Genomic DNA, 13,289 nt, shown 5'->3' with positions numbered 1-13,289 from the left:
GTGCGAATAGTATTCACTACGGAACACATATTCAGACTCCCACTCAAGCATGACGAGGTTTGCAAATATGGGGGCACAAGAAGCCCCCATGGCAACCCCTCTATTCTGTCTGAAATACTCTCCCTGAAATTGGAGATAGTTATGGTCTAATACTAACCCCATCATGTCTGTAATTAGATTGATCTTATCCCACGTAAGTCCCGAATATTTTCTCAAGCTATTACAAAAGTACTCAAGGACTACTTCCTTAGGTATGCTGGAAAATAAATCTATTACATCAATTGTCAGGAAAATAAGATTGTCATCCCATATGTCAGGTGTTAGTTTACTTAAAAAATTCCAGGAATCCTTAGTGAGATGTATGATATTCTTGTACACATGTTTAGTCCATCTGTCGATAGTGACACCCATATTGTACGTCTTGGATTTAGATCCAGAAATAATTGGTCTAAATGGAGGTTTTTCCATACATTTATGAATCTTGGGTATACCTATAATTTTTGCCAAAATGGGAAATTCAACTTTCAAAAAACCATATATCTCATTTGTTATTCGATTATCTATTAAATATTCTTCGATTGCTAGATCTATCCTTTTGTATCCTATATTCACTTGATTTAAAGAAATCTCTTCATAATTGCCAGACAAATATAGTATATTATGTATTTCGGCATTATAGTCAAAGGTATTAAAAATTACTATGCCACCTCCTTTGTCTGGCTTCATGATTCTTATTTTTTTATTTTCCATGAGCAATTCTAAACATATCCTTTCATTTTTGGTTAAATTATCTTTGAACACTCCATTATATAATTTACCTGTCCTTATATTATTATACAGCCAGTAAATATCTTTACATACCATTTTTTCAAAATTAGCTACTTGTGTATTTGGAACCGGGATATATGTGCTTTTCTTCGTAAGATTATTGTGTTTCACATATTTAATATTCTCATCCTTTTCTCCAAATTGAATAGCCAAATTTAGCCTTCTACAATACAATTTGATTTCTTTTATCGTATCTACTAGATTGAAGCCTGATGTAGGTATATATTTAATACCTTTGCTAAATAATGTAAAAAATTCTTGACTGATATGAAATTCTGTAAAATTGTACACATTAAATCCATTATAAGTGTGTAATTTGGGAAAGTTTCTTATAATTGCTGCACTTGTCGTCAGCTCTCTTCTGTGTATTATATCATGCCTATTTAAATCTTTTAAAGTACATTCTTGGTTATTAATACTGATACTAGGAATAGTAATGACCTCCACTTCTATGGGAGTATGTGTCAATGCACCCTTCTGTGCTGCTTCGGGGCAGGGTAAAATCTGCCCCCTTGAAAATTTGTATCATCCTCATTCTTCCTATATCTACTTCTAACATGATCATCTCTTTCCTTCTCAACAGCAGATTTATCCTGTGGTCAAATATACGCTCTGTGATTCTTATACTGTTCCACATCCCTCTGTATTTTCCTATACTTTCTATTATAAATACTAGGAGCTTTATTATCTGCAATTTGAAACTGTTTAAGATAAAAATCTCTCCACTGTTCAAAAATTGTGTCATGAGCTATATCTTCATTCAAATTCTCAATTTCTTTAACCAAAACAGATATTTTCTCATCATTGTATTTCATTAATAACTTCATATATTTATATCCAAAATCATCAAACATTTTATTGAACTCTTGAATACTAGTCAGATTGTATTCAATTCCCAAGGGTAACTTAAAAAAACTCAGTCCCTTTAGTACAATAAGGATAGCTAAACATTTGGCTAAATAAGCATTGTCAATTTTTATACTTTTGATGTTGAGTAACTTTTTACCCAACAACTGTATCTTTGCTTTAACAGAATCAGAAGAAAAACTGGAACGTTTTCTATTTCTATATGTGACAGAGTGTTCACTTGTATTAACAAAATCATACTCATCACATAAAAACTGATCTATAACATCATTATTATGATCTATATTAATTTTTTTAAATCCCGTTGTCAATTGTCCTTTAGCACTAGTTGTTTTGTATTTAGTGTTAGGACTAGAAACAGTTTTATTCTGAACAGTACCTTTGTAAAATTCAGCATGATTTCTCATAATTGCCGAATAAGTCTTAAATGGTTCCCAATGTTTAGGTCTCGCTCCCATCCACTGGGCTTCATCCTTCGAATGAAATAGACTGAAATCAAAAGTGAATTCAGCCTCAGGTGATAGATTAATGTTCACATTTTTATAATTGAGTTCCGTCTGGTCTCGCAAAATGGGTGTCCCACCATTGGTATCACAATTCTGGCCATTAGGTATGTCCAACTGAGTGCTGGTATTCATAGCACTAGGCATGTTAGGGCACTTGTTAAAAGATGTACGTTCCATTCCTGCCCCTTGTTGGGCTGTTTCTGACAAACGGCTGACAAGTTCAATAAGTTTAGTAACCTCCGCTTATAATGATGAAACATCCAAACGTAAGGAAAGAAATTCCTCCCTGTTCAATGAAGCTTGCGACATATCTGGTGAACCTGCCATCAGGAACCCTGGTGCATAACAAACAACAAAGCAACTGGATAACCCACTAGTAGAAATTGGCTCCTGAGGTTGCAAATAAAGAATAGCGCAGCTCGAGCAGGCAAGTAAATTTATTAAAAAAACTCTCCGACACAACTGGTTAAGTGCTTTCATCTGCTGGAATACAGACTTCTTCAGAACCAGGAACTACAGATCACATCCAGTTTAAATAACCAATTTGGCGCCAAAAATCTTTTTACATTTAAAGTAATATACTATATATTCTGATTGAATATATGAAAATAATACTACCTAATACAAATAAATACAAATACATAACAATTAACCACAATGCACACAACATAAAATAGATAAAAATATGAATATGAATAAAAATATGAATGTAAATTAATGTCATACACGTATTATCTGAGTGTTAAAAAAGGTTTGATACTAATACTGTCATTAATACCTGGACTCCTAGTGGCATCTGTATAAATCTGCCACTTGCTTTCCATCATAGCTAAAAAAACTTTCCAATTCCCACCACATACATTCCTATCAATCTGTTCAATGATAGAATATTGTAAATAATGTTCATGCCCTTTACTGAATATATGCTTGTATAATGCATTATTCATGTCTTCTTTTTGTGTCTTATAATAGTGTTCATATATTCATGTTTTGATTTTCCTTTCTGTCTTTCCTATATAATATGTTGGGCAGGCTACACAAGTTGCTAAATAAACAACTTGTCGAGTGTTGCAATTACCTGCCCTGCATTTGATATAAGTCTTGTTAATATTGTCCAGCTTAATTCCCACTACTTCATCGATGTATTTACATTGTTTACATGAACCACACTTTGTGGTTCCTGTTAATGTATTCTTCAATTTTCCCAAACACTTCGTACTCTCTAGTAGCTTCTTAATATTGTGGGCCATTTTGTACACACATTTCGGATAATTGCCTAAAGTTATACCTATGCTGTCTGAAACTGTAATCAAATCCCAATGTCTATTTAAAATTTCTTTCACATGATTGACATACGGGTTATACATGATCACACATGTATTATTATATTCTTGATATAAGTTGCCACTCCTATCAGATTCTTTATTAACTACAAATGTTTTTCCCAACAATGGTAAATATTTGATACCCCGTTGTTTGCTAACATAACTAACTACTTCCTTTAGCATAGGGATGGGATAACCTCTTGTCCTAAACATGTTGAATATTAAATCTAATTCTTCTTCCATAATCACTTTACTCGATGAAATTCGTGCAGCATGAATGCACTGTCCTTTAAACATGTTCTTGAACATATGAGGTGGATGGCAACTACCAAATTCGATATAATCATTTGAAAATGTGGATTTCCTATAAATTTTGGATGCAAATCCATCTACAGTGTGACTTATAAAAGTATCCAAATAGGCTATACCTTCATTATTGATGTTATATGTGAATTTGAGAAATTCAGTCGTGCCATTAATGTAATCAATAAATGATTTTATAGATTCAGGTGGCCCCTTCCATAAGATAAATAGATCATCTAGGTATCTAGTATATAAGGCTATGTGCGAATAATATTCACTATGAAACACATATTCAGACACCCACTCTAGCATAACGAGGTTTGCAAATATGGGGGCACAAGAAGCCCCCATAGCAACCCCTCTGTTCTGTCTGAAATACTCTCCCTGAAAATGGAAATAGTTATGGTCCAGTACTAACCCCTTCATGTCTGTAATTAAATTGATCTTATCCCACGTAAATCCCGAATATTTTCTCAAACTATTACAAAAGTACTCAAGGCCAACTTCCTTAGGTATGCTGGAAAATAGATCAATTACATCAATTGTCAGGAAAATAAGATTGTCATTCCATATGTCAGGTGTGAGTTTACTTAAAAAATTCCAGAAGTCCTTTGTAAGATGTGGAATATTCTCGTACACATGTTTAGTCCATCTATCTATAGTGACACCTATATTGTACGTCTTGGATTTAGATCCAGAAATGATTGGTCTAAATGGAGGTTTTTCCATACATTTATGAATCTTGGGTATACCTATAATTTTTGCCAAAATAGGAAATTCAACTTTCAAAAAAACATATATCTCATTTGTTATTCGATTATCTATTAAATATTCTTCGATTGCCAAATCTATTCTTTTGTATCCTATATTCACTTGATTTAAAGAAATCTCTTCATAATTGCCAGACAAATATATTATATTATGTATTTCGGCATTATAGTCAAAGATATTAAAAATTACTATGCCACCTCCTTTGTCTGGCTTCATGATTCCGATATCTTTATTTTCCATAGGCAATTCTAAACATGTCCTTTCCTTTTTAGTTAAATTGTCTTTAAACACTTCATTATATAGATTACCTGTCCTTATATTATTATACAGCCAGTAAATATCTTTACATACCATTTTTTCAAAATTGGCTACTTGTGTATTTGGAACTGGAATATATGTGCTTTTCTTCATAAGATTATTATATTTCACATATTTATTATTCTTGTCCTTTTCTCCAAATTGTATAGCCAAATTTAGCCTTCTACAATACAATTTGATTTCTTTTATCGTATCTACTAAATTGAAACCTGATGTAGGTATAAATTTCATACCTTTGCTAAATAATGTAAAAAATTCTTGACTGATATGAAATTCTGTAAAATTATACACATTAAATCCATTGTAAGTGTGTACTTTAGGAAATTTTCTTCTTATTGCTGCACTTGACGTCAGCTCTCTTATGTGTATAATATCATGCCTATTTAAATCTTGTAAAGTAGATTCTTGGTTATTAATACTAATATTAGAAGTAGTAATGACCTCCACTTCTATGGGAGTAGGTGTCAATGCTCCCTTCTGTACTGCTTCGGGGCAGGGAAAAATCTGCCACCTTGAAAATTTGTATCTTCCTCATTCTTCCTGTATCTACTTCTAACATAATAATCTCTTTCCTTCTCAACAGCAGATTTATCCTGTGGTCAAATATACGCTCGGTGATTCTTATACTGTTCCACATCCCTCTGTATTTTCCTATACTTTCTATTGTAAATACTAGGAGCTTTATTATCTGCAATTTGAAACTGTTTAAGATAAAAATCTCTGCACTGTTCAAAAATTGTGTCATGAACTATATCTTCATTCAAATTCTCAATTTATTTAACCAAAACAGATATTTTCTCATCATTGTATTTCATTAATAACTTCATATATGTATATCCAAAATCATCAAACATTTTATTGAACTCATGAATGCTAGTCAAGTTATAATCAATTCCCAAGGGTAGCTTAAAAAACCTCAGTCCCTTTGGTACAATATGGATAGCTAAACATTTGGCTAAATAAGCATTGTCGATTTTTATACTTTTAATGTTGAGTAACTTTTTACCCAATAACTGTATCTTTGCTTTAACAGAATCAAAAGATAAACTGGAACGTTTTCTGTTTCTATATGTGACAGAGTGTTCACTTGTATTAACAAAATCATACTCATCACATAAAAACTGATCTATAACATCATTATTATGATCTATATTAATTTTTTTAGATCCCATTGTCAATTGTCCTTTAGTACTAGTTGTTTTATATTTAGTATTTGGACTGGAAACAGTTTTATTCTGAACAGTACCTTTATAAAGTTCAGCATGATTTTTCGTAATAGCCGAATAAGTCTTAACTGGTTCCCGATGTTTAGGTCTCACTCCCATCCGCTGGGCTTCATCCTTCGAGTGAAATAGACTGAAATCAAATGTGAATTCAGCCTCTGGTGATAAATTAATGTTCAAATATTTGTAATTGAGTTCCGTCTGGTCTCGCGAAATGGGCGTCCCACCATTGGTATCACAATTCTGGCCATTAGGTATATCCAACTGGGTGCTGGTATTCATTGCACTAGGCATATTAGGGCACTTGTTGAAAGAAGTACACTCCATACCTGCCCCTTGTTGAGCTGTTTCAGACAAACGGCTGACAAGTTCAATAAGTTTAGTAACCTCCGCTTGCAATGTCGAAACATCCGAACGTAAGGAAAGGAATTCCTCCCTGTTCAATAAAGCTTGCAACTTATCTGGTGTACCTGCCATCAGGAACCCTGATACGAAAACAAACAACAAAGCGGCTGGATAACCCACAAATAGATGTAAGCTCCTGAGGCTGGAAATAAACAATAGCGCAGCTCGAGCAGGCAAGTAAATTTATTAAAAAAACTCTCCGACACAACTGGTTAAGTGCTTTCATCTGCTGGAATACAGACTTCTTCAGAACCAGGAACTACAGATCACATCCAGTTTAAATAACCAATTTGGCGCCAAAAATCTTTTTACATTTAAAGTAATATACTATATATTCTGATTGAATATATGAAAATAATACTACCTAATACAAATAAATACAAATACATAACAATTAACCACAATGCACACAACATAAAATAGATAAAAATATGAATATGAATAAAAATATGAATGTAAATTAATGTCATACACGTATTATCTGAGTGTTAAAAAAGGTTTGATACTAATACTGTCATTAAAGCCTGGACTCCTAGAGGCATCTGTATAAATCTGCCACTTGCTTTCCATCATAGCTAAAAAAACTTTCCAATTCCCACCACATACATTCCTATCAATCTGTTCAATGATAGAAAATTTAAAATAATGTTCATGCCCTTTACTGAATATATGCTTGTATAATGCATTATTCATGTCTTCTTTTTGTATCTTATAATAGTGTTCATATATTCATGTTTTGATTTTCCTTTCTGTCTTTCCTATATAATATGTTGGGCAGGCTACACAAGTTGCTAAATAAACAACTTGTCGAGTGTTGCAATTACCTGCCCTGCATTTGATATAAGTCTTGTTAATATTATCCAACTTGATTCCCACTACTTCATCGATGTATTTACATTGTTTACATGAACCACACTTTGTGGTTCCTGTTAATGTATTCTTCAATTTTCCCAAACACTTCGTACTCTCTAGTAGCTTCTTAATATTGTGGGCCGTTTTGTACACACATTTCGGATAATTGCCTAAAGTTATACCTATGCTGTCCAAAAATGTAATCAAATCCCAATGTCTATTTAAAATTTCTTTCACATGATTGACATACGGGTTATACATGATCACACATGTATTATTATATTCTTGATATATGTTGCCACTCCTATCAGATTCTTTATTAACTACAAATGTTTTTCCCAACAATGGTAAATATTTGATACCCCATTGTTTGCTAACATAACTAACTACTTCCTTTAGCATAGGGATGGGATAACCTCTTGTCCTAAACATGTTGAATATTAAATCTAATTCTTCTTCCATAATCACTTTACTCGATGAAATTCCTGCAGCACGAATGCACTGTCCTTTAAACATGTTCTTGAACATATGAGGTGGATGGCAACTACCAAATTCGATATAATCATTTGAAAATGTGGATTTCCTATAAATTTTGGATGCAAATCCATCTACAGTGTGACTTATAAAAGTATCCAAATAGGCTATACCTTCATTATTGATGTTATATGTGAATTTGAGAAATTCAGTCGTGCCATTAATGTAATCAATAAATGATTTTATAGATTCAGGTGGCCCCTTCCATAAGATAAATAGATCATCTAGGTATCTAGTATATAAGGCTATGTGCGAATAATATTCACTATGAAACACATATTCAGACACCCACTGTAGCATAACGAGGTTTGCAAATATGGGGGCACAAGAAGACCCCATAGCGACCCCTCTGTTCTGTCTGAAATACTCTCCATGAAAATGGATATAGTTATGGTCCGGTACTAACCCCATCATGTCTGTAATTAAATTGATCTTATCCCACGTAAATCCCGAATATTTTCTCAAACTATTACAAAAGTACTCAAGGCCAACTTCCTTAGGTATGCTGGAAAATAGATCAATTACATCAATTGTCAGGAAAATAAGATTGTCATTCCATATGTCAGGTGTGAGTTTACTTAAAAAATTCCAGGAGTCCTTAGTAAGATGTGGAATATTCTCGTACACATGTTTAGTCCATCTGTCTATAGTGACACCTATATTGTACGTCTTGGATTTAGATCCAGAAATGATTGGTCTAAATGGAGGTTTTTCCATACATTTATGAATCTTGGGTATACCTATAATTTTTGCCAAAATAGGAAATTCAACTTTCAAAAAACCATATATCTCATTTGTTATTCGATTATCTATTAAATATTCTTTGATTGCCAAATCTATTCTTTTGTATCCTATATTCACTTGATTTAAATAAATCTCTTCATAATTGCCAGACAAATATAGTATATTATGTATTTCGGCATTATAGTCAAAGATATTAAAAATTACTATGCCACCTCCTTTGTCTGGCTTCATGATTCTGATATCTTTATTTTCCATAAGCAATTCTAAACATGTCCTTTCCTTTTTTGTTAAATTGTCTTTAAACACTTCATTATATAGATTACCTGTCCTTATATTATTATACAGCCAGTAAATATCTTTACATACCATTTTTTCAAAATTCGCTATTTGTGTATTTGGAACCGGAATATATGTGCTTTTCTTCATAAGATTATTATATTTCACATATTTATTATTCTTGTCCTTTTCTCCAAATTGTGTAGCCAAATTTAGCCTTCTACAATACAATTTGAATTCTTTTATCGTATCTACTAAATTGAAACCTGATGTAGGTATATTTCATACCTTTGCTAAATAATGTAAAAAATTCTTGACTGATATTAAATTCTGTAAAATTATACACATTAAATCCATTGCAAGTGTGTACTTTAGGAAATGTTCTTCTTATTGCTGCACTTGACGTCAGCTCTCTTATGTGTATAATATCATGCCTATTTAAATCTTGTAAAGTAGATTCTTGGTTATTAATACTAATATTAGAAGTAGTAATGACCTCCACTTCTATGGGAGTAGGTGTCAATGCTCCCTTCTGTACTGCTTCGGGGCAGGGAAACATCTGCCGCCTTGAAAATTTGTATCTTCCTCATTCTTCTTGTATCTACTTCTAACATAATAATCTCTTTTCTTCTCAACAGCAGATTTATCCTGTGGTCAAATATACGCTCAGTGATTCTTATACTGTTCCACATCCCTCTGTATTTTCCTATACTTTCTATTATAAATACTAGTAGCTTTGTTATCTGCAATTTGAAATTGTTTAAGATAAAAATCTCTCCACTGTTCAAAAATTGTGTCATGAACTATATCTTCATTCAAATTCTCAATTTCTTTAACCAAAATAGATATTTTCTCATCATTGTATTTCATTAATAACTTCATATATGTATATCCAAAATCATCAAACATTTTATTGAACTCAAGAATGCTAGTCAAGTTATAATCAATTCCCAAGGGTAGCTAAAAAAACCTCAGTCCCTTTGGTACAATATGGATAGTTTAACATTTGGCAAAATAAGCATTGTTGATTTTTATACTTTTAATGTTGAGTAACTTTTTACCCAATAACTGTATCTTTGCTTTAACAGAATCAAAAGATAAACTGGAACGTTTTCTGTTTCTATATGTGACAGAGTGTTCACTTGTATTAAGAAAATCATACTTATCACATAAAAACTGATCTATAACATCATTATTATGATCTATATTAAATTTTTTAGATCCTGTTGTCAATTGTCCTTTAGTACTAGTTGTTTTATATTTAGTATTTGGACTGGAAACAGTTTTATTCTGAACAGTACCTTTATAAAATTCAGCATGATTTTTCGTAATAGCCGTATAAGTCTTAACTGGTTCCCGATGTTTAGGTCTCGCTCCCATCCGCTGGGCTTCATCCTTCAAGTGAAATAGACTGAAATCAAATGTGAATTCAGCCTCTGGTGATAAATCAATGTTCAAATATTTGTAATTGACTTCCGTCTGGTCTCACGAAATGGGCGTCCCACCATTGATATCACAATTCTGGCCATTAGGTATATCCAACTGGGTGCTGGTATTCTTTGCACTAGGCATATTAGGGCACTTGTTGAAAGAAGTACGCTCCATACCTGCCCCTTGTTGAGCTGTTTCAGACAAACGGCTGACAAGTTCAATAAGTTTAGTAACCTCCGCTTGTAATGTCTTAACATCCGAACGTAAGGAAAGGAATTCCTCCCTGTTCAATAAAGCTTGCGACTAATCTGGTGTACCTGCCATCAGGAACCCTGATACGAAAACAAACAACAAAGCAGCTGGATAACCCACAAATAGATGTAAGCTCCTGAGGCTGGAAATAAACAATAGCGCAGCTCGAACAGGCAAGTAAATTTATAAAAAAACTCTCCGACACAACTGGTTAAGTGCTTTCATCTGCTGGAATACAGACTTCTTCAGAACCAGGAACTACAGAACACATCCAGTTTAAATAACCAATTTGGTGCCAAAAAACTTTTTACATTTAAAGTAATATACTATATATTCTGATTGAATATATGAAAGTAATGCTACCTAATACAAATAAATACAAATACATAACAATTAACCACAATGCACACAACATAAAATAGATAAAAATATGAATATGAATAAAAATATGAATGTAAATTCATGTCATACATGTATTATCCAAGTGTTAAAAAAGGTTTGATACTAATACTGTCATTAATACCTGGACTCCTAGTGGCATCTGTATAAATCTGCCACTTGCTTTCCATCATAGCTAAAAAAACTTTCCAATTCCCACCACATACATTCCTATCAATCTGTTCAATGATAAAAAATTTAAAATAATGTTCATGCCCTTTACTGAATATATGCTTGTATAATGCATTATTCATGTCTTCTTTTTGTATCGTAATACTAATCTAATACGTGTATGACATGAATTTACATTCATATTTTTATTCATATTCATATTTTTATCTATTTTATGTTGTGTGCATCTGCAGTACAACAGTATAAACTATGGAAACACCTTACAGTCTGGGTTTTCCCACAAACTCTGCACCATTGGTGTACACATGTGGGGGAGTTTTAACCAAAAAAATTTTAGGGGCTGCCATTGCTTTGATCCATTAGTGTGTGCTAGAGGCTGAAGGCGGTGAGGAGGCTAATGCTGACAACCACCACAGACCGAGGAGGAGGAGAAGAGTTTTCAGACCCAGGGTAACTTATCAGAGGTAACATGATCTGGAGATAGAGTGCTACAGGGTGGATAGAGACATACTTCAGCAAATCATCGAGCTGTGCCAATCTCAACTCAGACCTAGAGCCAACAGAGGAAAGCCCATCCCAGTGGATACCAAGGTATGTGTAGCCTTAAGAATACTAGCTACAGGTATTTTCTAAAGACCTACTGGGGACATCATGGGGGAATCACAAGCATCTACATCCAGGGTAGTCCACCAGTTCCTGGATGCCATGCGAAGACATGCCAGTGAGCACATTTACTTACCCAAAACCCGTGAGAAGAGGACCAGCAATATGCGTCTCTTCCACCATGTAGCAGAATACCTGGAGGTACTGGACACCTTAGACTGCATGCACATCCACATCAAAACACTACCCAGTGAACAGGGTAGGGTCTGCATAAACTACAAGGGATTCCACTCCATCAACTGCCAGGTCATGTGCAATGCCCAGGGCATTATCATAAATGTGTGTGCTGGCAACCCTGGAAGCTATCACGACTCCCACATCTGGCATTTGTTACAGCTGTACCAGGCATTTTCTAGTGGGGGCATCCCACATGGCTATCTGGTGTGGGATTCTGGCTATGCACTCGAGCCATGGATGATGACACCCATCAGAAATTCAAACACACCCACACAAGAATGCCATAATGAGGCACATGCACAAATTAGGATCATTATGGAGCATGTGTTTGGGATGCTCAAGTCGCGGTTCCACTGCCTTGACATATCTGCTGGAGCCTTGCAGTACTCTCCAGCCACATGTGCACACATGTTCATAGTATGTACCATGCTACACAATATGATCCTGTGGAAACAGATGCAGCAGGAACAGCACGGGGAAGGGCCACACAGCCCACCACCATTGCCAAGGTTCCCACAGGCACAGAGGGAATCAGAGGAGGATGTCCCTGAGCCTGCTCCTGTAGGCAGATGGAGGTGTATCCAGTATGCTCAGGCCTTGGCAAAGAGGCAACACATAGCACACATACTGACACTGTAGGGACCCCAGGGACTGACACCTCTCTCTGACTCACACACACAGTAAAATGGATGACACACATATCACGTTACCTGTAACTTACCATGTATAGGCAATGTACTGTGTGCATCCAACATAGGCGGCCCTCAAACACCATCCTCACAACTGCTGCAAGCACAAGATAAGTCAGTCTTCTTAACAATAAATGAATGGATTAGTATGTTTTGGTAGCATATCTATGGTAATGCTGCATGCATACAAGGGACATGGGTGGCCTACTGGGATAGCAGCAGGCAACTGATAGCTATGTGGGACACCAGGAAATGTCTGCCCAAAACTGGCCTCTCCACACTATGCAGTAGTACCCAAGGTGGCAAATCCCACTGCAGTATATGTGTGGGGACAACTAACTTGGGGGTCATAGGTCGCAGGCATGGATGTCAGTGTGGGGGTCCCATACCCACTCCTCACACCCACACAGCAAGTTAACCACAGAAAACCAGAGAGAAATGTCTGGTAAAGGCAAACAAATGGTGGCAATGTTGAATTACCCCCCTACAGACTCACACAGTGATAGCACAGCAGAACTCACAGTTCTAGTAAGGCTATGAAGGATAAGAAGTCTG

The sequence above is a fragment of the Protopterus annectens genome, chromosome 1.part1, assembly GCF_019279795.1.
Source record: "Protopterus annectens isolate FY-2018-M chromosome 1.part1, PAN1.0, whole genome shotgun sequence".
Classification (NCBI taxonomy): domain Eukaryota; kingdom Metazoa; phylum Chordata; order Ceratodontiformes; family Protopteridae; genus Protopterus; species Protopterus annectens.
This window is presented reverse-complemented; position numbering follows the sequence as displayed.